This window comes from Athene cunicularia (assembly GCF_003259725.1).
Source record: "Athene cunicularia isolate RWA chromosome 4 unlocalized genomic scaffold, athCun1 chr4_part2, whole genome shotgun sequence".
NCBI lineage: Eukaryota > Metazoa > Chordata > Aves > Strigiformes > Strigidae > Athene > Athene cunicularia.
Window position 1 is genome coordinate 32,387,214 of NW_020799099.1, and position 23,262 is coordinate 32,410,475.

Sequence of the window (23,262 nt, forward strand, 5' to 3'; positions counted from 1 at the left end):
TTCAAAAGGAGCTGGCTCTCATGTCCTTATTCATCTGTCCCTAAACTTCACAGTGTCCTCCTGTGTGACACATACAATTGCAGCAATTGCAGTGTGCAGACAGAATTTTAATGAAGGGGGGGTTTTTGTGTTTTGTTTTGAACTTTTTGATGAGCTCAAATGTATCAAGAATGTGCATATCTGACAGTCCAAAGAGGTAAAGGACAAAGCCCTGTGCTTGCTCTCTGTCAGAGAGGTTTTTAAATATCTTGCCATTTGATGTGCTTCATTTGACTGTAGAGGTAGAAGAGCTGTAGTTTCATTTCTAGCATGAGTGATCGAGCAGTATGCAGAGAGAAGTAGCTGCACTAAATCCAGGAATGGCATTAAAATAGCTATCCCTCTGAATCTGAGAAATATGTTAACTGAATTCTTCCTGTGTGCCTTAACAAATTTGCCAATTGCATTTGTAATCCATTTCTTTATGGAAAGGCTATTGAGCCAATTACAATAGTTATTTTTGCCCGCCTACAGAACTCCTTATACTTGATATTGCATAGTAGGTAAAGAAATTAGAATCTCTGATTAATATGGATACATTTTTCAACTTACTGTCTCTATGTTGCCAAGAGCAGTGGTCCTTTCAGAGGTAGTGGTGTGTCTGTGCTTCAGGTTACAGTTGCATATGTGCTAGTGTCTGAAGACATGAATGGTTTGTTTTCCATGCATGTGCTTTGTCTGATGAGGAATATGCTGGCTATTGAGGGAGTCTTTTGTCTCTTTTTGCTCTGCAGTTTGAAATACAACTTATGTTCCTGTAGACATTAAGCATTTGCACTCAGAGGGATTGGGTAACACCCACTGTACAGAGAAAGCTGATAGAATCTTGGTGAAAATAGAAGAGGACAATGTAAGATGAACTCAACAAGTGATTAAAACTATCTTTGTGAAAGGCAGTCTGCTTTCACATTGAATCTACTCTTGGATAGGGCTTTGAGTAACCTGATCTAATGAAAGATGTCCCTGCCCACAACAGAGGAATGGACTAGGTGGTCTTCAGAGGTCCCTTTCCATCCAAACCATTCTAGGTTTCTATAATTCTTGCCTAAATATTTAGCATGAATTCCGATCACCAAGTTTCACATTATTAGCTACTTGGATACTTGATTTGTGTCAGCATTTGGGAGAAGAATTAACCAGAGAACATGTAAGTTGTATTCCAGTCAGTTGTTGCAACATCAAATATCCCAGAAAGTATCAGCGTTAAGGCATGGACATTGTGTGAAGTCCCTAACCCTGGCAACACCATGATTCAGTGGAGACTTTTGTACAAGACTGTGTCTGCAGGACAGTATTTCTGGATATTCTAATGGGCACAAATTTGCTTGCTTACAATATTCAGGCAGAAATTGTTTGATAACACTTTCATTGTTGTTGTTAAATATTATTTATTTTTCTTTGTCTTTTATTTTGTTGAGTTTTGTTAATGTAATAGGTGTATTATACAAACCACAATATGGTAGTCTTGTAATAATAGTTATGACAATAGTGTGGTATACAGGATCTCGAAGTTCAATACTTCGTAGTATCTGAAAAGCTGTCCGGAGAGACTGGAATGACATTTCTTATTATTGAAAATATGTCTCACATTTTTCACACAGGTCTTTTCTTTGCACTTTTTCAATGTTCAGTGTCATTTTGTCACATTTACATAAGAATAATTACACTGAAATCTCTTGTTGCACAGTGTCTCTGATACACTGGAGGAATTTCTGAAAAATAAAATGCTCTCCTATAAGACAGTGCCATACAGTTCCTCCTCCTTCTCATATGCAATTTTTTTCAGATTAAGCTGAGAAGATTTCAGTAGAGTGCACACGCACACACACGCTTTGTTTGCATTCATAAGGGCTGCAATAGACATTGCTTCTAAAAACATGTTTTAAAAATGTTTTAAAACATTATAAAAACATTTTTAAAATGTTTTTAAAAACATTTGCACTGCAGAGCTCATGGTTGCAGTGTACATGAGATTTTGTCTCTATTTTGGCTCTGCAATATTCCAAGCTAACCCTTAATTAATACTGCAGAATTTCATTTTGCTGTTAGCTTTCTCAGCAGATTAATTGTCCACCCTACTTGCATGCCTTTGTTTGGACTCTTCACTTACTCTGACCTTTAACAATCATGATAAAGAAGCTCTTGTGTAGCAAAAAATTTCATTTTTCATTTATCCTTCACTAGCAGTGATTGATACCAATCACCAATGAACCTGCTTTTCCTTCCACTGAAATAACTGGTCGAGTTTCCTTTAAATACTGATATTACAGGAAGGAATCTTTTCAAGACAAGAGTTTTCAGCTGCGGGTTGGTTAAATAACCATATGCCTAGGTCTGTCTTTCATTTGCAAAGTGGATTTTTGTCTCTGTATACTCATAAATCGTGAGTTGAAGTCTCAAAAAATTATTGGATTTTTTTTTTTTTTAATGGAGAATCTTTGTTCTGTTTTCTTTTGAGGCTGTTGAGTGTGTTCTCTGCTGTCTTTCTGCAACTGTGAGGGAGAGAAAATTATTTTAAATGAAAGTTAAAATTCCTAATCTGAAACTTTAAAAAGAGCAACAGATACCATTGGACTTTGTGATAATAGTTGTCGGCAGTATCAGCAAAGGGGATAGGCAAAGTAAGAAAAGAGTGGTCATGTTGGACAGTGGCCCATATCCTTTTGAGAACAGCACACACCTGAAGTTTGGAAGATTTACACCATACTGTGGACGCACGCAAATGAGTAAAATATTTCTGTTGCTGAGGATTATTTATAATGACCGCAAAACTCTGCTTCTCTGCTGGTGGTGTTTGGTTTTAAAATTGCCCTTCCATTACATCTTTGAAATGTCTCCAGGAAAGACTTGCAAATTTTTTGGACTTGCAATGGTCACGTTCCTTTTCTCCTTTTTCCCTTCTCCACTTCTACCTCAAAGTAGACTTCTTATAAATTCAGTTCCTATCCCATCAACAGTGACAGCTGCTTTGTGCTCTGCTGACTCTGCAAGTCTTTGAGAAGTTCTGCTTCAGAAATTGTCTCTTCCATTCCGAGTCATGAAAGTGCTCCTACTGTGGAGCTGATGTAGTGTACATGTAATTTTATTTTTATCTTCATTGAAATGCAGCCGGGACTAGGCATGAATACACTAGAAGGTCTTGGAAATGGAAATGTCTTTCTGTGATTGGTTTAATGGGCCTTTCTGATTGAGAATTGGAGGTGTCGATCTTGCTTTGATGAGCTTTTTAAACATCCAATTCATTGTTGCTGGTGCTGTGAATTTCATCTGTACAACACCTCTTTCAACATATGGACTGATAAACTGCATCCTGCTTAACAGTAGGGTAGAGATTTTTTTTTTACATCGTGGCTGAATGTTCTTCAGGACTGATTGACTATAGAACAGCACATGCTGGCTAGTCTAGAAAAGGATCTGATGATCTTCTCTAATGATTCAAGTCAGAAAAACCCCAACTCCCCCAACTCCCAGACATTGCACTATATGCTTAGTGCTTCACCTTCAAATGTCAGTATGAAGCAATTCCACTAAGGCTTAATTTGTACACTCACTGAAATAATAAAATCAGTTCAGAACTAATTCCCTGTCTGTAATCCAATAAAATTGTTTCACTGGTAGTATATGGCTGTTACTTTTGGGGAAACTATGTTCTACTACAGGACAGATGGATGCATCTGTCACAGAAGAATGGTTACTTGTCACCCACCCTTCTGTGAATGACTGACTGGGTTGTTCTGCAGTCATGTGGGAATAATATCCCACAAATGTGAATTTATTTTACTCTCAGTGTATCTTTGAGGTAGGAGCTTCTGCTTGAAATAAAGCACCAGCATTCTCATTGAGAAGCTTTCAGACATTATTTGGATTATACAGAGACAAAGGAGCTACGATTATGAAAATACATGTTTAAATGAGACAGAGGCAAGTGATAAAATAAAAGGCAGTGTCTGGTTTAGAAGAGTAATCTCTCTTAAGGTAAAAATCCCTGAAGAAGTGAAGGAGAGAGAAATTATTCTGAAACATGTCTCTGAATTAATGAAATCGCTAAGTAGCTAAATACAGTGACACATTTTTGATGAAAGCATTCTGCCTTGGAAGGACAAGGGTGTTGTAAGCTGTTGCTTATTGTGGCATGTTTCATTGCTACCTGGGTGACTTTCCTAGAGTTTACGAGATGTTATCAGACATCATGATTTCTTTTGCATGCCTGCACCTGTTTAGTAAGAGTGGTATCATGTTAAAAAGATTATACTAGTCAACAGTAGAAGTGCAAAGCCAGGAAGATTATCTCTGTGGCTGAGGTTTGCTTGGCTTGTACATCCCTTGTACTAGCTGCAAAATAAAATACTTCTTGTGTTGGAGATTTCCTTCAAGTAGGACATCACATGTTCCCAGGGGGTAAACAACCTGTCCTGCCTGGATCCTGTTGTAAGGTCTAAAATATAAACCTTAAGTTTCTTATATGGTGGATATTAAATAGTGCTATGAATTTTCACCCTTGCTGAGCTCGACGGTGCAATGGTTGTTTCACTCATCTTGCTCCAGGTCTGTGATTCATCTCTGATGAACTTAAGCCAGTGATGTTCTATAGCCAAATCTTCTGCCAGTCCCTCATGAGGTACGCACTGAGCAACACTAGTGTCACTTCATGAAAAGTGAGCCTTGAAAATGCTGAGGGGAGTGTTAAGGGCCATCTCCATACAAAGGAAATGTGCTGCAGTAACATGCTCTTTCAGATGCCATGTGCTTTCTTGTGTCTTCCAGAGATGCTCTGTGAGCTCTCAGAGTAGGTACCCATCCCATGTTGAGCAGAAATTGATAGTAACTGTGATTACTTTTGAAGTGACACTGGTAATTTAAAAACAAAACAAAACCAACACCCCCACTCCAACTTCAAGCAAACCAACCATAAACAGTTTCTGGTTAATAGTCCATGTCTGACAGGCTTTCAAAATCCAGGGGTAAGTGACCATGCAAAGGCATTTAGAGTTTTTAAACCTAGTGCAAATGTGGTGGAAAAGTGCTTTGGACCCAGAAGATGAAGTCCTGTTGGCTGCAGTTTCTCTGCTTGTTGTGAAGCAGATAAGAAAACTCCTTGAATTTAATGAAACATTGAGCTCTTCTGTTCGGGTTGATTAGACCTGTTTCATCAGATTACAGTAATACAAATGCAGTGGCTGTTTAAAATAGTATTTGGCATCTGTAAAGCAACCGACACAAGAGTATACTGAACATACAGGCTCTTCATTAACAGATATAACTCTCAAAGTTTTGTAGAGGGCGTACACTGGTTCCTCATGAAGGTGGGCATACCCCTGCTTAACCTTTTCACCAGAGGTTAATTTGGCCCAGAGTATATACATTTTCTGTGAATCCTTTCATATCTTTGTAAGCCTAGCATTCTGTTGAGCGTTGTTCTTCTGATGCTACAGATATTAGTCTTTTTGTAAAGACAAACTTTTCCACAGAATGTAATGTAAATTGCAAGGGCATGTTCCATGGCGAAGAACAAGTTATGAAAACGTCTGTCAGAAATAATTACAGTTGATCCTGATGTTGGGCAGGAATATAGACTGGATAATTTACTGGTGTCTCCTTTAGCAGTATTTTTTATATATCTGTTACCAGGAATACAGAGTTTAACTCAAAATGGTGGGAAACGCATAAAAGCATCTGCAAGGAAAAAAGGAAAGGAAAGGTTATTAATCTTCTGTTCTTGGCTTTGCACAGTGGTTTGTGACATGGGCTTACTCTTCCATGACTGTGTAGAAAGCAGAGTATGCTTGTGGATACTGTTTTTAAAGATGTGGAGGCTCTTGAATGTACAAATGCTTCCTTGTTTTTCACTAACACCTAAGGATGTGTTAAAGGCCTCAGACAGCTGTTTGTAAATCAGATGTGGCATACAGTACAACGCTTCGTAAAAGACAAAGGGCATATGGAGGCAAATACACCGTACAGTGGTCTGAAGTGCATGTTTTGCCAAGTTGTCTGTAGATTAAGCAGCCTGTAGAATAAGTCAATGGGAGAAGTTGCAGAGCTGTTGGTTGCCATCGCCCTCTGCTCCCCTGTTCTCTAGATTATAAAACTTGCTACAGTTGTTCTGGACAGAAAGGCAAAAGAGGAAGATTGAATGTATAGTTGGCAGGCCCAAAACCAAGGCAGGCTGGTAAACACTATTGTAATTTCATGAGTGGTAGAAATTGAAGTGTGGATATTATTCTTAACAATTGGGTGACGATACGTCTTTCTAACGTACTCTTTCCTCACCGATATGCAGTTGATAAGATTTTATTGATTGCTTCAGTTAAAATTCTACTCTTGAGCATTTCAACGCTGATGTTTTGGGGGTTTTAATTTACCTTTCCTCAGAAGGTTTATTTATTTCTCCGAATAAGGAATTTTCCCTTTCCTGTAAGCCTTCACTACTGTGCAGAAAGAACACCCAGGACGTGGACTTATTCTTGTGTAATGGCACATGTAACAAATAATGTATTGCTTTTGTATTTGCCCTTTGGACCATTCTCTATATCCAAAGGTCCACAGCTACAGAAATTTTCTCTACCTGGAGCTGAACAGGATAATGCAGTCACTGACTATTGCAATGCACTGTGGTGACCTCCAGGCTTTTTTAACCCAAGAGTATACCAGTGGGTGAAAGTACTGGCCTTAGGAAGGCTGCAGGGGGTTTGAAAGAAAACAGGTAGTTTATTGAGAGAAAATGGATCACTCGTTGTCCCTTGCTCATGTTATCTGTGCTATTTTTAACTGGAGCATGGCAAAATGGAACAAGTGGTCCCAAAATGAGCCAACTGTCCCAACTCAGACCCTGACTCTTCCTTAACCCTTCATATCTTTAACTCCTTTGACAGCTGTCTTCCACTGGGACAGAGGTGAAAATTCACCAAGCTGTATTTGTTGAGCAGTGGTTGCCAGATTTGTAGCTGTCCCTAGGAAGACCTCACAACAATTACAACTGTGTCATCCGGACAAGATGTAAAACTTCACTGTCAGACTATTCAATCCCTGGTAAAGCATCTGGGGCCACGTAATTAGTGATGAACACAAGCTTAATAAAAAGGAAAATCCCTGCAAAAGAAGAGAACTACTAAGAGATGTTACATGTTTGTGAAATGTTTATATTGGACTGTGATGAGTATACTGTAAAAATGGAGACAAAGGAATAGGAGAAGAATCACTGCAGGAAAAGAAACACGTTCTAAAGCTGTTCTGTAGTTTGTTGTTTGTAGTATGTCTCCTGTGAGGGAGAACTGACTGTGACCAAAGACTTAATTTATGAAAAATGCCTGTGAGTGTTATGACAGAGCTGGTTTTTATTTGACCAGTCAATGAATGTGTAAAAAACCCACTAAATGAATATAACATTTTACATAATAGCTCTAAGCCTGGATAGCCTGTGGGTGAGGTAGGCTGTATTCTGTAGACCTGACCTATTTAGTTGTGTATCGTACAGTGAGGTTTCACCTCTAAATCTAACTCCAATATTACTTCCCTTCCATGAGCATGACTGTGCAGCTGTGGATCCTGTGCAAAGCCTTACGCACATGTTTACCTCTGTGGTCTAGAGGACATTGCACATGATGATATTTCCTTTAGGCCTGTACTTAAATTTTTGGAAAATCAAGATCTCAATACACTTGTAATACTCTTTTTAATGTAGCACAGATGTGCAGTATTATAATATAAATAGAATATAATAATAGTGTGAATGATAATATAAAAGATGAGTTAGCAGTACCCAGCACAATGTGACTGTTCATCTTCAAGTGCCCGTACATTAATATGCTAACAATGATTAATCATGATAATGTGCTAAAACACTAACAAAGACTAAAAATAGTTCTGTATAACATTCTGTGTTAAATTCATTTGCTAAGCAATGCTGAGAACAGCTGCAGAAAATCACAAAGCATTCTTGTATCTTATACAGCTGCTTTTTTTTTTCTCTCACTTGGTGAGTGGTTTTCTTGTTCTAACTTGGTTTGTTGAATGTTTTTTTTTGTTTGTTTGGTTGTTTTTTTTAATAAATTTCATGATACAATGTGACTGGGTGAACCTAGCTTCCTAGGTACTAGCCCTGCTGGAGCTGTATCTGTTGCCTGCATGTTGAGTGAATGCATGGGATATAGGAAAAAATGAGACATTTCCTTTCTTGGGTCCCCAGCATGTAATTTTAAGATGATCTGCCATTAAACAAAGCTTTGGTGATACTGGAGAGGAGTTGTTAATGCTCTTCCAGCTGTTCTGCCTGGCATCATTCCCTGATCAGCATGGGAACACTGGTGCAGAGCCTGTACCAGGAATTAATGTTGTTTGAAGCAGCATTGTTACAATAACATCCAGGTCTGTTCATACCCCTCTACATGAGGTATAGAATTAACACAACTTCCTGTGAATCTGTGTCATAAAAGAGCTGTTGGTGGCCCAAAATGCAAGACAGAGTGAACCTGTGCTTAGTAAGAAGTTCCTATTCTGTCTAGATTAGCACAAGAAAAAGCCTTTGTTCCCTTTTCACAAAAATAATCTCTCTCAGACTGTTGGCTTTGTGTGTGTGGTGGGGGGTTTGGTAGCAGGGCAGGGGGCTACAACTTCTCAAAGCTCCCCTGACTCCAAGTCGGACCCGCCTCTGGCCAAGGCCGAGCCGATTAGCGACCGTGGCTGCACCTCTGCGATAATGTATTTAAGAAGGGGAATCTGGAAGGAGGAGTGGGAGTTGTGAGGAGGAGTTGTGAGTGAGACACCTCTGCAAACGCTGAGGTCAGTGGAAGAAAGGAGGAGGACAGGGAGGTGTGCCGGAGCAGAGACCCCCCTGCAGCCCGTGGGGAGAGGACCGGCTGTGCCCCGCACCCATGGGGGTCGCCGGGGGAGCAGATGCCACCTGCAGCCTGTGGAGGACCCCACGCCCGAGCAGGGGGCTGAGCCCGGAGAAGGCCGGGACTGAGGGAAGCCCGTGCTGGGGCAGTGCGTCACTGGGAGGGCTGCAGCCAGCAGCAGGGACCCATGCTGGAGCCACTGGTGAAGAACTGCAGCCTGTGGGAAGGACTCACATAGGAGGAAGTTCATGGAGGACTGTCTCCCGTGGGAGGGACCCCACGCTGGAGCAGGGGAAGGATGAGAGGAGTCCTCCCTCTGAGGAGGAAGGAGCGGCAGAGACAAGAGCTGACAAACTGGCCACAATCCCCATCCCCTGCTGCAGGGGAGAAGGGAGAGAAAAATCAGGAGCAAAGCTGAGCCTGGGAAGAAGGGAGGGGTTGGGGAAGGTGTTTTTAAGAAGTGGTTGTATTTTTCACTGTCCTACTCTGGTTGGAAAATTAAGTGGTGGTGGTGGTGGTGATGTTTGAATTAAATTGATGTTCTTTTTCTTCCCCTAAAGAGTCAGTCTTTTGCCTGTGACCATAACAGGTGAGTCATCCCTCTCTCTCTTTGTCTTGATTTCTGAGTCTTTTGTTTTATTTTCTCCTCTCATTCAGGAGGGGGAAGGAGTGAGCGAGCAGCTGTGCGGTGCTCAGTTGTCACTTGGGTTTAAACCATGACAGAGACCATAGTCTCTGTTGGCTAGGTGTACAGGGCTTAAATTTCCAAGGGAGTCATTATTTATATGGTTTAGGTAAAGAAAGAACACCTATGTTCTCACCACACACGTTTCAGAATATTTTTAAACGTACTGAATGTGTGCACATTATGCTTTACATCTCAGGATAAAAAGCACATTTTAGCAGAGGAACATCTCCAATATGCTATGTTGGATACTGAAATTATGCCATTCACAAACATATATATTTCACATACCTAGTGTGCCAAGCCTGTTCCATTCAGTTTATAATTTTTCATTGTTTCTTCAGGTGTAAAATTACATGGTTAGAATGCAACACTGTTCCCTGAATCTTCTTTTTTTTTCAAAGATAGCAGCTTCAGGTGTAAATTACAAAGACATGTCACCTGCAGATAAAATGTTGCTGTAAATTAGAGAGCCTAAGAGATTGTCAGAAGGAGCTGAAATCAGCCAAAGTTTTTGAATAGGACTGAGGTGTAGCATAAATCTAGTATGTCGCAACTCCCAGTAATCTGCAGAAATTATTCTCTCTTGTTACTTCCAAGAATGTATTTCATTTAAATTATGTAGCGTGAGGTACTAGTCTCTATGCGAGCAATGTAAAGGCAGCTGGCACAAAGGATTACACAAAGGATTATTTTTTATGCTGCTTTTTTTTTTTTTTTTTTTAAATTATTGCAGAGATAGAGCTCTGTAAATTAGAGAAACTGGCTAGAATCATGAGAAGGAGAACAAGACATTTTCCCCATCATTCTGTTATAGTCAATACGTGGCATTTCTGCTGATTGAGTCTCAGTTTGGGAAAGTGTCTAAATCATTTTATTTCTGTTGTATTTATTACTGCACATACCTATATATTTATGGAAAATCAGTAAAGGTATAAAAATGCATGTTTTCAATTTGAACTTATTTTGTTTAAATTAGGGATTAAATGTTTTTATAACACTGTGTCTCACCAGTTGTCTACTGCAGTGAATTTGTTGGACTCATTAAACATCCTAGAGGACAAAATATCTGTAAACTCACTCTAATTAATTAATGAGCACTTCAACTACTAAAACTTGTTTTTCTAGCTCCTGATTCTAACTTTCAAAAGTTATTTTAAGTTGAGGGATGAAAGCCAAAATTTTTTCCAGTAGGAAAACAAAATAAAGCTTTCAGTCTACATGGCAATGACTGACAGTGTCTGCAAAGAGGACAGTTTGCCCTGGGATGCTGCAGGACAGGAGCTGTCGCAGTCTGTCCAGCTTACAGCAGGCACCTACAGGTAGCCTTCAGTGGGACTGCAGCGGTTCAATGTGCCATCTTTCCAGTGTGCTCTATCGTAATGCACGAAGGGTGAAAACTGCACTCGTACACCTCACATAAGGGTTTGTTTAGTAAGAACAAATGGCAGCTGGAGACAAAGTTTGGAACAAGAAAACAGCACTGATGGTTAGACATGTTTCAAGCATCTTACGGTAAACAGCGTGGCCAGTTTTTACTTGGTGTTGTAAATATCGTGAAGTATATTATATTAAAGATCTCGTGACAATGCAGTTGGGCTCTAATAAAAGTGAATTTTTCTTCAGTGTATGTGTTATCATTTTAAAAAGCTGTGGTGTACAGTTAGAACTCTATTTTTAATCAGAATTGTTAGTGACGGTCAGCTCAGACCAAAAAAAAAGCAAAAGGACCTGTTTACTATTAGCCCCAACTATAAACAGAACACAAAAACTCCAGACACCAAACAAAAACCCAAACAACACGTGGAAGTAGCAACCAGTTTGGAAAACAATGCATTCTGGAAAATTTATATTCAAACTGATGCGCTGTCTATGTTAAAAAGAAAAGTTTTTTTAAAATCCAGTATTGTAAAATACTTCTTCTGAGGTCAGGATCTGGTGTAAGATTTTCTTTTGTTTGCTTTTTTTTTAAGGCTACAGCTTGTGTATTGGTAGTTGTAGGTACTTAAATAACACAAAATCTAAGCCATACCCTGGAGAACAAAGTATTGAGAACAAAGAGGATCAGGAGGACGTATGAGATGACTGCTGAAGTGTTTGTACTGATGCAGAGAGGTAAGAGAGGGGAGGTTATTTTTATAGCTCCACTTACAAGAGCTTTAAGCCCTCATTGTGCTTCAGAAATGTCATGTTCCTTTTCCTATTCCCCACCATCATTCACAAACTTCTGCCCAACACAACTTAAAACTCAAAAGAACAAGTCCATTATTATTCATGCATCCATTTAATTTCACACCAAACTCCAGAAATATGTCCCAGGGAAAAAAAAAAAAAAAGTGAGTCAAAAAAGAAAAAAAGATGATGCAAAAAAAAATTCCTAGATGTTACAGAGAAATATATCAGTTTATTCAGCTGCTCATTTCTACACTCCAAAATGTTTGAATTCAAAAATGAAATACCAAAAAAGAAAACACTTGGCTATGTAAGTAAAATTGGATTTTGTTCCTTTGTTTCTGGGGCAGCTGTCAAAAGGATGGGTTACAGTGAAACCCAGTCTTCCTTAACTTTTGTTTTATTTAGGAATTTGACCCATTCTATTTATATTAGCTTTCAGTGGCACTTTCAGTAGGTGGATTAAAACCAGGCACCTTGGCCACTGTTCCTGACTGAGTGGACATGTCCTTTATTTTGCCCTGGTTTTATGATGTCAAATGTGTGTGGAAGAACTCTTGAGGAGTGTTGTAAACCTGTTTTTGTAAAACACCAGCCTCCTAGTTTTGCTGTACTGGGTGTGTAGGCGGGGGGGTGTGGTGAGTCTAAAAGATGGGGGTTTTATCATTAGTTTTCCTCCCTATGGGGTGTCACTGAACCTGTGTCTTACTGTTTTTGCTGAAAAAGCAGTAAACAGTCAATTACCTAGAAAATACACTAACTATGCACATTATGCAAAGGCTTTTTGTAGCATAGAGTGTGGAAAGTATGCTCTGATCTGTAATCTACAGGAGGCTGTAAACCATGTGAAGCCAATTTCTCTTCTAAATTCAGGTGGGTTTTGTGGACAGTGAATCATTTTTGTATGGAGGAGCTTCACAGAATTCATTGCATGTTGCAGTAGCTCATGCTACTGCTTTAAAACGGAGAAGTCAATCAGCAGTCTCACAGCAGGGTAATTCCTTACAAGTGATGTCATGTCAGTTGGATTTAAGTTGATTTGTCTTATATGCAGCTGCAATGGGAGCTGGAAATTATATCAGAAAATACTTAGGGACGGGCATGTTGGATTCACTGGGCATCTGCTCTCGTTTAGGAAGCAGGGCTCAAACTTATTGATGATACAGGCAATTAGTGTCCTTCAGTCCATTTTTTTCAGCTTGGCATTGAAAAGGAGGCAGCAGAGCTGTCTGCTTATACTTACATTCTGGACACATGGTCTTTTTGAGGTTCAAGAGAACAAGAAATCATGGAATTTCCTAACCTTCTGCAAATAGGAACAGAAAGAGGCACTCTGTCTTAAAATGCCTTATCAAGGGAGTAATGGCAAAGGTTCATGTGCAGGCACAAAAGAATACTTCTTACTCCAACTGTGTCATCATGACAACAGCAGCCACTTGCCTCAGAGAAGGGCAGATACCTCAATGTAAGCAGCTCCTGGGCAAGACTGGAGACCCAGACAGCCAGCAGGGCCGTCCCAAAAGGGGATGTAGTAGACACAGTAAACAGTTGCTTCAGAGGAAACGTACTTTAACTGACTTTAAACACTCTAGTTCAAATTCCAATTGCAAATTAGGGACAACAGTGTAGAGTTTTGTTCAGGCCAACCGACCAGGTATTTATACATGAAATTTTTTCCTGAATATTTACAAAAACTTTTAATATGTTGATCTACTAGCCCATGGTATTTTCCAGGTAAGTACTGAAAGGTTGTTATCAACACTTTCTAGCTGGATTGCAGCGTAGAAATAACCCAATATGAGGGTAAATGACAAGATGAGGGTAAAATGAGGGGGTAAATGGCAAGAATATGATAAATATTAATGCATTAGGATTGGTGCGTATTATTGGTAATGTTGACATCTCAGCTGTCAGGTCTGCGTAAGTAGCAGCAATAAAAGCAGCTGCCAGTGATGTATGCTCTTATCACAGGTACCTGAAACTTTAAACTTCGTTCGCTGCTTCATGATGAACGGGGAACAATGATTTCTGGAAGTTCTCCTTAGTTTATTTCTTAAAATTCATGTTTCGGTATTTCCTCAATTAGTCTTCTCTTCAGATAGTTTCTTTTGGAAGCGATTATTGCATTTTATGATGTGACCTAGAAACTCCACTTCTTCTGGCATAACATATGTCTTTTCCTGCTTCTAATACTTTGTCTTTTTCTCGCTGGCTGGATGCTTTCCTAAATTGCCTGAAACACCAGTGCTTTCAGAAAGCAGCCATGGTATTCATTGCCTTGCTAAGAAGAAAAATAATTATTTTATTCATAGGCTAGGGGAAAGAGTTTGAGAGAATTTATGAACTCACACCTCTTGTTCACCTTGGGACTGACTTTTTTCTTTTTTAAGGGATAGACACAACAGTGTCTAAAATGTGCCTGGAAATGTTGATTTACTGTTTTATGTTGTGTGATCGTAATCAAACAGTGTAGCTTTGGAGCGAAAGGCTATGACCAGCCTGGCATCTCTCAGAAGGCACAAGCACCTCACAGACCTCTCCAGCCTCTAGAGGATCAGGTCTTTTTGAAGCAGGCTACATGTGAGCGTGTATTTTTTTTTAATTTTGAGGACTTAGACTTAGAAGTACGTTTAGGAGATATTAGTAACTACAGCTGGTGGAATAAAATGCTGGTAGAAGACTTCATTACAAAAAGCACTTTAAACAGAATAGAAATATTTGTGGGGTGGGGGGAGGAAATTAAAGAAAATTATTCAAAGACTTAATATTTCAATACATTTGTGTTTTCCTGTACTCTAAGAAATATTTTTTATAGGCTTTTTGGCTTGAAATTTTAACTGTTAAGGGTGTCTTTCCAGTTTAGAAATATTTTTTAAAGTGGTGGATGTATCTCTGACTGGAAAATGCAGTTCCAATGGTGCTGTTAGTAGTGTGGAAAGTTGAGCATACTAAGAAGAGTATCAGTCCATCAGGTTTGAGACATTTGTCTGCTAATGTTTCAGAAAAGTATTCATATATTTTATATGTATGTGTATATATATATATAATTTTTATATGTATTTTTAATATGTTTTTCAGAATATTCATACCTGCTGGGAAGTCTAGAAGCTGAATAAGAGTACAATTGGGCAAAGTGCTGCTAGCTTCTGCCTAGTTCAGGAAAGATTTACATTTGTGGTTAAAGTGTAAAAGCACTAGGAAGTGAATCCAGAAACCCTTAATTTTTCTGGACTGTTGCTCATTCAAGTCACAATTGCTTTCCTGTGGTATATATTCCTTGCCTGCTGCAAGAAAAGAGCTAAGTGTAATTGTGACTTTTCTGAAACATCCATTGTCCGGTAATAGAAAACAGTCTTCTGTTGAGCCCTTGAGGCTCAGCCCTGAGGCTGACACCTGAAACACACGTTAAAAACCTGAAACCTTAATCTAGAACTCTAGAGACCTGGCATATGACTGAGTTCTTAATTTTTCATTTATGTTTACATTTCTAGTTTAGGAGAGCGAATACCAGTGCTCCAGTGGAATTGTGCAAGGGTTGTGTTACGCTTTACGAGCACAGGTCTCCACTGCGGCTAGTGTGAAGATGCACTGTCCCCATGGGAGTTCTAGGAAGCATTTATGCTGTGGACACATACTAAATCACTGAGATTTTCCTAGAACAACAAGGGCATGTGGGTTTATATTTGACTTAAGAGCTTTTTCTTCTTTAGATGGCCATGTGCATTACAGACACATGCACAGGGTGTGATTATTATTACTGCTGTGTAATACTGATCTACTGGCATGTGTGCATGAAGAAAGCTTGAAACTATGGACACCAGAAGGTGTTCTAGCTGTGGGGAAGCTCTGGTAGTTGAATCACTGCTGAAAAAGAAGTCAAAAACATTAGAAGACCAAGCTATGGACTGTAAAAATACGTAAGAAGCTACTAAATGGGAGAGCTTGAGAATTACTCTTATGCTTACATTTAGGCAGTCAAAAGTAGGATAATGTTGTGTTCTTGTACTACTTAACTACTTTAGTAAAAGTAACTCATGTAAAATACATGTTTACTCTGATCATTGCAATGTTATCACTTTGAGGCACCCAGATCTTCCAGGCCAGACTCCTTCAAAGTAATACAAAGGTTTGTCATTTAAGTTACTCTTTAGTCCTTCTCTCTCTTGCTTCCTGGCACTATTCACTGCAGAGTTCTGGTTGCAAAGATTTTCTCAAGGATGGTCAGCTTGTTCTTGCTAGGATATACCCTAGCGTATTAATGACAGTGTTTTGGGGAGAGGAGATAAGTCCTCAATCCATCTGGTGTGCCCAGGTAAATTAAACTTGTTCCTGTACTGTCCTTAACCCCCTTGGCTTACTGGATCAGACACCTATATTTGTTACTATTTACCCCTTTGCCCAGCTCTGAGAGGAGCTGGGATACATGAAAGAATGCAGTTCTTGGTGTCTTTTCACATTTGATTTATATTCAGTACCTGTGAAAATCTTGATTTCATATGAGGTGTTTGCTGTTACATGTTTCTATTGATTTTGAAAGCCTTTTATCCCTGTCTGAACTCTGGTTCCTCATTCCTTCAGTTAAGGATTTCTGAAAACTTTTGACAGCTACCTGACTGTCACATAGGAGAGGCAGACAATTCCCAGTTTGCCTAAAATATCTGCACTGTATCTCTGCTTTAATGCACTTAGAGCGTTCCTCTGTAACTGTGGGGGTACCCATGCTTTTAAATGGTGCTGTGTGCCTCTTGTCTGGCAGGATCAACCCCAAATTGTTGTTTACCCAGAAGAGGGAGTCTTTCCCTACAGTCAGAAAGATGTATGAGCCAGTGTCTCTGTCTTGGTGGTGATGAGGAGGGAGAAATTATGAAACAGCCTGTTTTGCTTTCCATTTTCTCTTCTGCCAAACTGTCTAGAAAATGGCCCTGTTTGCCTCTTTAGCTTCTTTATTCTTACCAAAGCTCTAAGAGAAGCTCTTGTTTGGTTAAAAGGAGCATGCTAGAAGGGCACCTCTGCCCTTACACCTTCAGCTTACTTAGCAGTGATGTGAAGAACAGTTTTTACATTGTTACAGGAACCTTGATATGCTGCCTTCTGTTTCAGTACTGTAGAAACTTTCACGTTGCTGTGTTCACCTCAGTCAATCACTTTCTCTCTTCCTTTCTCTTTGGTTGTTTTAAAAAATGGCATATAAAAAACTGCATTTAAGATTTTTTCCATTTGGAATGGGTTGCATCCTTTTCTGAATAGATAGTGTCTGATGTAAAAGGTTAATGCCCAAGTCCATCAAATCATTTGCCACTCAGCAAAGTAGCACCAAACATGTCTTTACTTTCTCTCCACATTCTGTTGCGTATCTCTGAGGATATGATGTGATGATCCGATGTGATGAAAACTCAGGGGGAGAGAGAGAGAGAGAGAGAGAGAGAACAATTTCCTTTCAAAAAGTGAAATTGGGCAATGTAAGTAGAAAAATAGCTCTGCTATTACAACTAGAGAACAACATGATGGCCCATGGAATGCAATGTCTTTCAAGCTGTAATGTTTTTATTTACTACAAACGGATAACAACTAGAGGAAAGTATTTTGCGGCAGAGTTATTGTTTTTCAGTGTTGCTGTTTAACTTCACCTGAATTGTTTTGTGCCACTTGGCACAGGAAAGGAGACTAAATTTGACACATATGATTCCTGTTGGCCATTTCACACTTGGGAAAAGACCCAAAACTAGGATTATTTTCATGCTCAGTTCTGAGTGGGCTACACCCCAGCTGTCTGCAGTCCCTGCCCATTGAAATAAGCTGCTGGGCCCTCTGGGGGGGGTCAGTGTTCTGTGGGGTAATATTTGAAGTGAGCCAGCATCCCAGGCTCACGGAGACTGGCCATGGGATTTGAGGAAGTCTACACTCTTCCTCATTATCTCTTGTCCCTGTTCCTTTATTTAATCCATGACAGCCTGTTAAAAATGGAAGAACCTTGAAACAGAGATTCTAAATCCGTCTCCTGAAATGGCAGAGGCTTGAAAAGGCTGCTGTAGTACATACCACAGATGCAGCAAAGACAGAGCATGGGAGTGCTTTAGCTGTCTTGTTTGTATCTGCTTCTCATGGTCTCTCACAGAAGATTCATAGGTAAGTATAATCATATAGGACATGACTTGGACAGTAGGCCTCCAATAGGAGGAGCCTAATTGTAGTCCTAAACCAGAGCATCTTACCTGCTGTAACCATTAGCTATTATAAACCTGGAGAGCCTTGCTTTTCATGTAAGACTCAGTGTACTTTCTGCAACAGTAGATCAGTTCCTTGGTCTACAAAGGAATGTACATGAAATGCTTCTACTTACCGTCTTTGAAATTCCCACCCTCTTTTATCAAACTCACTTTGTTCCAATGCTACAGAACAAAGAAAATAAAGAAAAAAAGCCACTTTCTTGTGACAGTTAACCTTTGTGTTTTAACACATCGTTCCTTGTTTTACTTGTATACAAAAACCTAGCAGGAACGTGACTTGGTTTTAATCACTCCCTACCTGTCCAGTCTAAGCTCACAAAACTAGATTTTTGTCTACTATGCTAGTGTGTGGTCACCTGTATAACAGGTAACTAACAATAACCGTCACAATTCTGTATCTTTGCATTAATCAGCTACTACTGTATCTCTGGTTTTACTTATGGGAAGTGAACAAATGCCACTGCTACAGCAGCACCACTCTGCAGCTTTCTTTGAAATAGTTTTTCTCTCCGCGTTTTGTCAGGCCCTAGAACTTTAACTGTATTCACTGGATATATAATTATCTTTATTATTCCTTGTAGTAATGGATAGTTTTATTTCTTTTTGTTTTATTTTTGGTCTAGCTGCTAAATACAGTAAGAAGTTTTTTGCAACTCCTGTGTCAGGCATGAAGCTGGGCATCAGTGAAAGCGTAGGTGCTGTGCTTCAGTTTTTGTGTAGTTAAGGGCTTGATTAATGTAATGGCCAAATCTGATGTAGCACTTAAGGAGAAATGCCTATTTGCAGAAAGGAAAACAAACCTACATGGGATTAGTAGGACACCGTGATTGTAGTATCAGCGCACACATGCTACATCTAATGCGTGCCAAGGAAGCTAAAGAAAAAAACGTGCAGTTGCATGCATCTGCTTGTAAGCTGAGAATCATTCTGTGTTACTATTTCATTTATCACAAAGCCAATTATCCTTTGAAAACTTTTGCCCAGCATTAACTACAGCTAGAATGGAGCAAGAAAACACCCACTTTTGCTGGGTTTGTACCCTGCCTAACTCTAAAGGAGTCTTGGTTTCTTTAACCTTTCTGCACTAGCATGACATAAACAGTAGCAGCGTAGGTAAATGGATATAGTCCAGCAGTAGGCAAACTGTTCTTTCCAGTCTTGCATCATTTTAGTTTTAATTATTGTTCAACAGAAACACAGGACCTCTTCTTAGTCCATTAAGAATTTTTTCTCATATACTTAGAGTTCTAAGCAACACAACCCAGAATGTATAAAAATATTTTCTGTGTTTTCTTAAACAAGATGCAACTGCCTTTTGATATTAACAATTTGCAGTGATTTTGCAATAGATCCTGCTTGCATCCCTGAGATGAGTAGTTCTAGGAGTATTTTTGTTATGGGAGTAATAAAAATTTACAAATGTTAAAGCTTAAGAGGGGGGAAAGCTTTTTAGAAGGGAAAGAATCTGGATTTTAGTTGTTGGAGAAATAAGCTGTTTTGCAGCTGCTGAATCTACAGTGTAATCTGCTTATGGCCGCAGGCTTGTTCTGCAGAACTAAGCCTCTTACATTTTTTAGAGTAATAGTATTTTTAGTTGTGTAGCTACTGTATTAGTATGTAAATAAAAACCAAGGCAGGGTTTGAGCATGCTGACTTTTCAAACAACTGATGCAACTATCCCTGCTTTGAGAAGAGAGGTTGGATAACAGATTTCCCAAGGTCCCTTCCAATGTGAGTGTTTCTGTGGTTCTGTTAACTGAATAGCTGTGGGGTGTAAATTGGCCAGCTCAGTTCAGTGGCCAGTTACACAGATCTTTTAAAGTTATGGGCATTTCAGTTGAGCAAGTTGTTCCATAGTCCTAAACAGCTTTTCATATCTCCATCACACAAAGTTTGATATAGGAAAGATGAGCACTGGTAGACTGAAATATATTTTTTTTTATCAAATAAATAAAAGCATGGCTAAATATTAATTTGCTTATATAATTTGTTCCTCTTAAGTCACCAAACCCATAATTTTTTTCCTCTAGATTGAATGAAACTGTAATGGAAATTGCTGTTTACCATAGTGCCACAAAATGAAGGTACCCTGAAACAAGATTTGTATCTGGAACTAAGTGCCCTGGCCTTTCATACATTTATCCTGAAGTTAGAGTTCTGCTTTAAACTAAGATAGTAATGCCTTTTGCATTCACCTTTCATTAATGGGATGGTTAACTTGCATAACAGAGCAGCATATTAAGAATGAGATCCAATAACATAGAGTTCAGTGTATTAGAAATTAAGTCCAAACCGTTAGAACATATAATTTAATAAAATCTATTATTTTTATTGATATTGCCTGATGCAGACACTAATTGAGTATTTTTTCTTTATGCATTCTATAGAATATATATAATTTTCATCAGTCATACAGTGCCAGGGCCACCTGTGTGGAAGGCAAATTTAACTCAATTTGAATTAGGTTTGGAGGTTGTGCTCTGACTTGGGAGTGTATTAAAAATAGTTTGGATGTGATTTATTACATACCTTCAGGCAGTTTTACCACTGACATTTATCTAAGGAACATCTTTTTATTGATTTTTTTTTTTAATAGAGGAAAAGAAATTTCTGAGAGGGCAGAATTTTTCATTTAACTGTGCTGAGATGGTTACCTTAAATTTTTTTGTCTTTTTTTTTTTCCCCCCCGAAAGAGAAAGCAGATTAAAACCAAGTGCCAAAATAGAATAAATGCAACAACAACAACAAAATCTCTTGCTTCTACCATTGTGGTAAAGGTTGTTATCTTATGGTAGGCAAGGAGTGAGTGTTTTACTGTGCTCAGCTCTCACTAGTTAGATTTTCTTCATTTTTTTTGTGACAATAGTAGCCACGGTCTTGCACACTTAACCACTGTACATTCATCCTGTGCAAATTCAGAGCTGCTTCCAACATCAGAGACCAATTTAATAGCCCTAGGAAGTGGCTAGATTTTATTTTCTTATTGAATTTGCATCAGAGAATGAATATATTCAGTTACAAATGAAAAGATATTATGAGAGATTAGAAGATTATCATAAATTTTGACTAATTAACCTGATGCAGCATCACACAGAAGCAAGTTCTTCCTCTGATAGTACCTGTTTGTAAAAGTATTATTTAGGTATGTGATATCTTGGACTGTTATTTCTTGGGTATTTACACCAGATATTGTTAGGTGTGAAAATCTGACTCCTAATAATTGACTTGAGAATATACAGGAAGCTGGTAGCAAGGCCAGATTTGGAGGTCATTTGTTCCTGTTTTCTGCATGTGAGCTGTGATCATCAGGAAAACCTGCTTATCAGTCCCCTGAATTTAAGTTTGCATGCTCTTTTTCCTTTCATATGTGTTTCCTCCAAAAGCCTTTCCAGTCCTATTCCTAAATTCTTTCTTTACCACTCTCTTTTCTCTTCCAGCAGTTCAGTTTTAGAGCTGCTTGTATGATTCCTGTGAATTTTTACATGCCATCACTTCTCATCCCAGTGGAAGATGATCTGTTTCTGCTGGGATTAAACTTTAATAATTATCCTGTTCACGCCATTGCTTTCCCAGTTTTTCTAAGACTAATTAAAATGAGAGCATAGACGCAACAGTGAAACACTCTTTCTCAGTGAAGCACTCTCCTTGTCTATTATTAATCCACTTGCAAATTTCAGTTTGTATTTATCCTCTGTCAGGTCTTGGAGCTTTTTGCCAAGCAGTGGGTGTCATTGAAGCTGATATTGAAAATGCCCTGTTGTTGCAGTTCTCTAAATTAGATATGGGAAAAAAAAAAAAAAAAAAGTTCTATAAAAATTGCTGATAAGCCTGAAGGTCTGATCTTTGAAGATCAATTTAATAGACTATTTGGACATATATATCCCAATCATAACTGGCAGCAATTATAGGAAAAATTTGGGCAAATTTCAGCCCTTCATTCTTTATCCAGCATGTTAAAGAAGACAAAGTCGACATATGAAATTCCGTAGGAGTCTGTAGATCAGATATTACCATTCTTTCCCAGTATACTTTCTCACATTATGTGACTTTGGTCATGTCCTCATTATTTCATGCATTCAGGATATGAAGATGCTACATGGAAAGATGTAGTATATTGACAATATTCTGTAACCTCTTTATTGTTCTTCTTGTTGTTTATACAGAGCAGAATAGACAAATTTCAGTAAAAGAAAAATACAGTTACAGGAATGAGAGCATTACTCGAGGTTTTGGAGAACTGATAAGCTACTGTGATGAGAGTGTATCTTTCCAGATGAAGGGGAGAGGAATTCCAGTACTGGAAATGCTTGAAATGATTCAAACTAATTTTCAAAACAGGAAGCATTAATAATTCATAAATGTTAATCTTTGAACATTAGTGTTTTTCAAGAAAGATTTTAAGTGACAGCTGAATTGATAAATTTCCCCCTCTCACTGAAGTGGGACACGATTTTTTTTTTTTTTTAAATAACTTTAAATGATTGTGCTATTTCATTCATTTTTTTCATGCTCTGAGTCTTTTATTCATGAATGAAACACAATGAGGCAGCAATAAATACTTAAATTAGCCCTTTGTAGCACAAGTATAGAACTACATGCCTGTGAAGATAGGGAGCATGTTCACTGTACCCGTCGTGCACGTGTGATGTATTCGGATGTTGGTATCTAATAAACAAATGCTGATTTGTCTCTTGATATGAATATATTTAGTTTCTCCTTGTTATTGAGATTATCACACTTCATGGGACTGGGAATAGGTTATAGCATATTACGGGGGGATGTCCTGTGTTTCTGTTAAAACCTTCCAGCTTACAGCCATACTGTGTGAGATTTAAATCTAGTGATGTTTTAGCTACAAATAGTTCTGTCTATGATATCTTCAGCTGCCGTTTGATTTCTATTTAAATTGAAACACATAGTTTTTAATATATTTTTTTTCACATAGGGTTATTGTTTTAAAATTAGGATTTGAAGAAATTGTTTGCAATTCATTTTGTTGTAGGACATGTAAATACCTCTCAGCGTACAGCCTCAGGAGCGTAGGAGGAGGTGAGAACACTACCAGGACTAGTTTGGGACCTGATTCGTTTTGACTGCAGCAAAACTCGTTTAAATACACGTCAAACAGCTGCTGCAGTGTTTCTCATCAAGAACCCTGTTTCAACCCTGGATCAGCGTTTTTGACACAGATGATTTTGCTGTGGGGTGAGGTGAGGAGTCCTGCCTATCTAATGAAGAGAGCAGTATCACAGCAGGGCAGCTGGCTCCTTCGTCTCTTTGAATTAAAAAGTTATATGGAACTTTC

At 38.7% G+C, this 23,262-nt stretch overlaps 1 protein-coding gene across 7 annotated transcripts in view; it reads left to right on the forward strand.

The window, feature by feature from the left end:
* MAPK10 (mitogen-activated protein kinase 10) overlaps positions 1-23,262 on the forward strand; it is a 181,066-nt gene that overhangs the window by 52,960 nt on the left and 104,844 nt on the right. Inside the window, exon 3 of one of the 7 annotated variants that reach the window (XM_026848083.1) lies at positions 6,912-7,068. The exons of 5 other annotated variants lie outside the window; for them this stretch is intronic. The gene's annotated coding sequence lies outside the window, so the exon portion shown is untranslated. Of the gene's footprint in view, positions 1-6,911; positions 7,069-14,198; positions 14,311-23,262 lie in introns of all 7 variants that reach the window. One more of the 7 variants, XM_026848084.1, reaches the window with a different exon arrangement.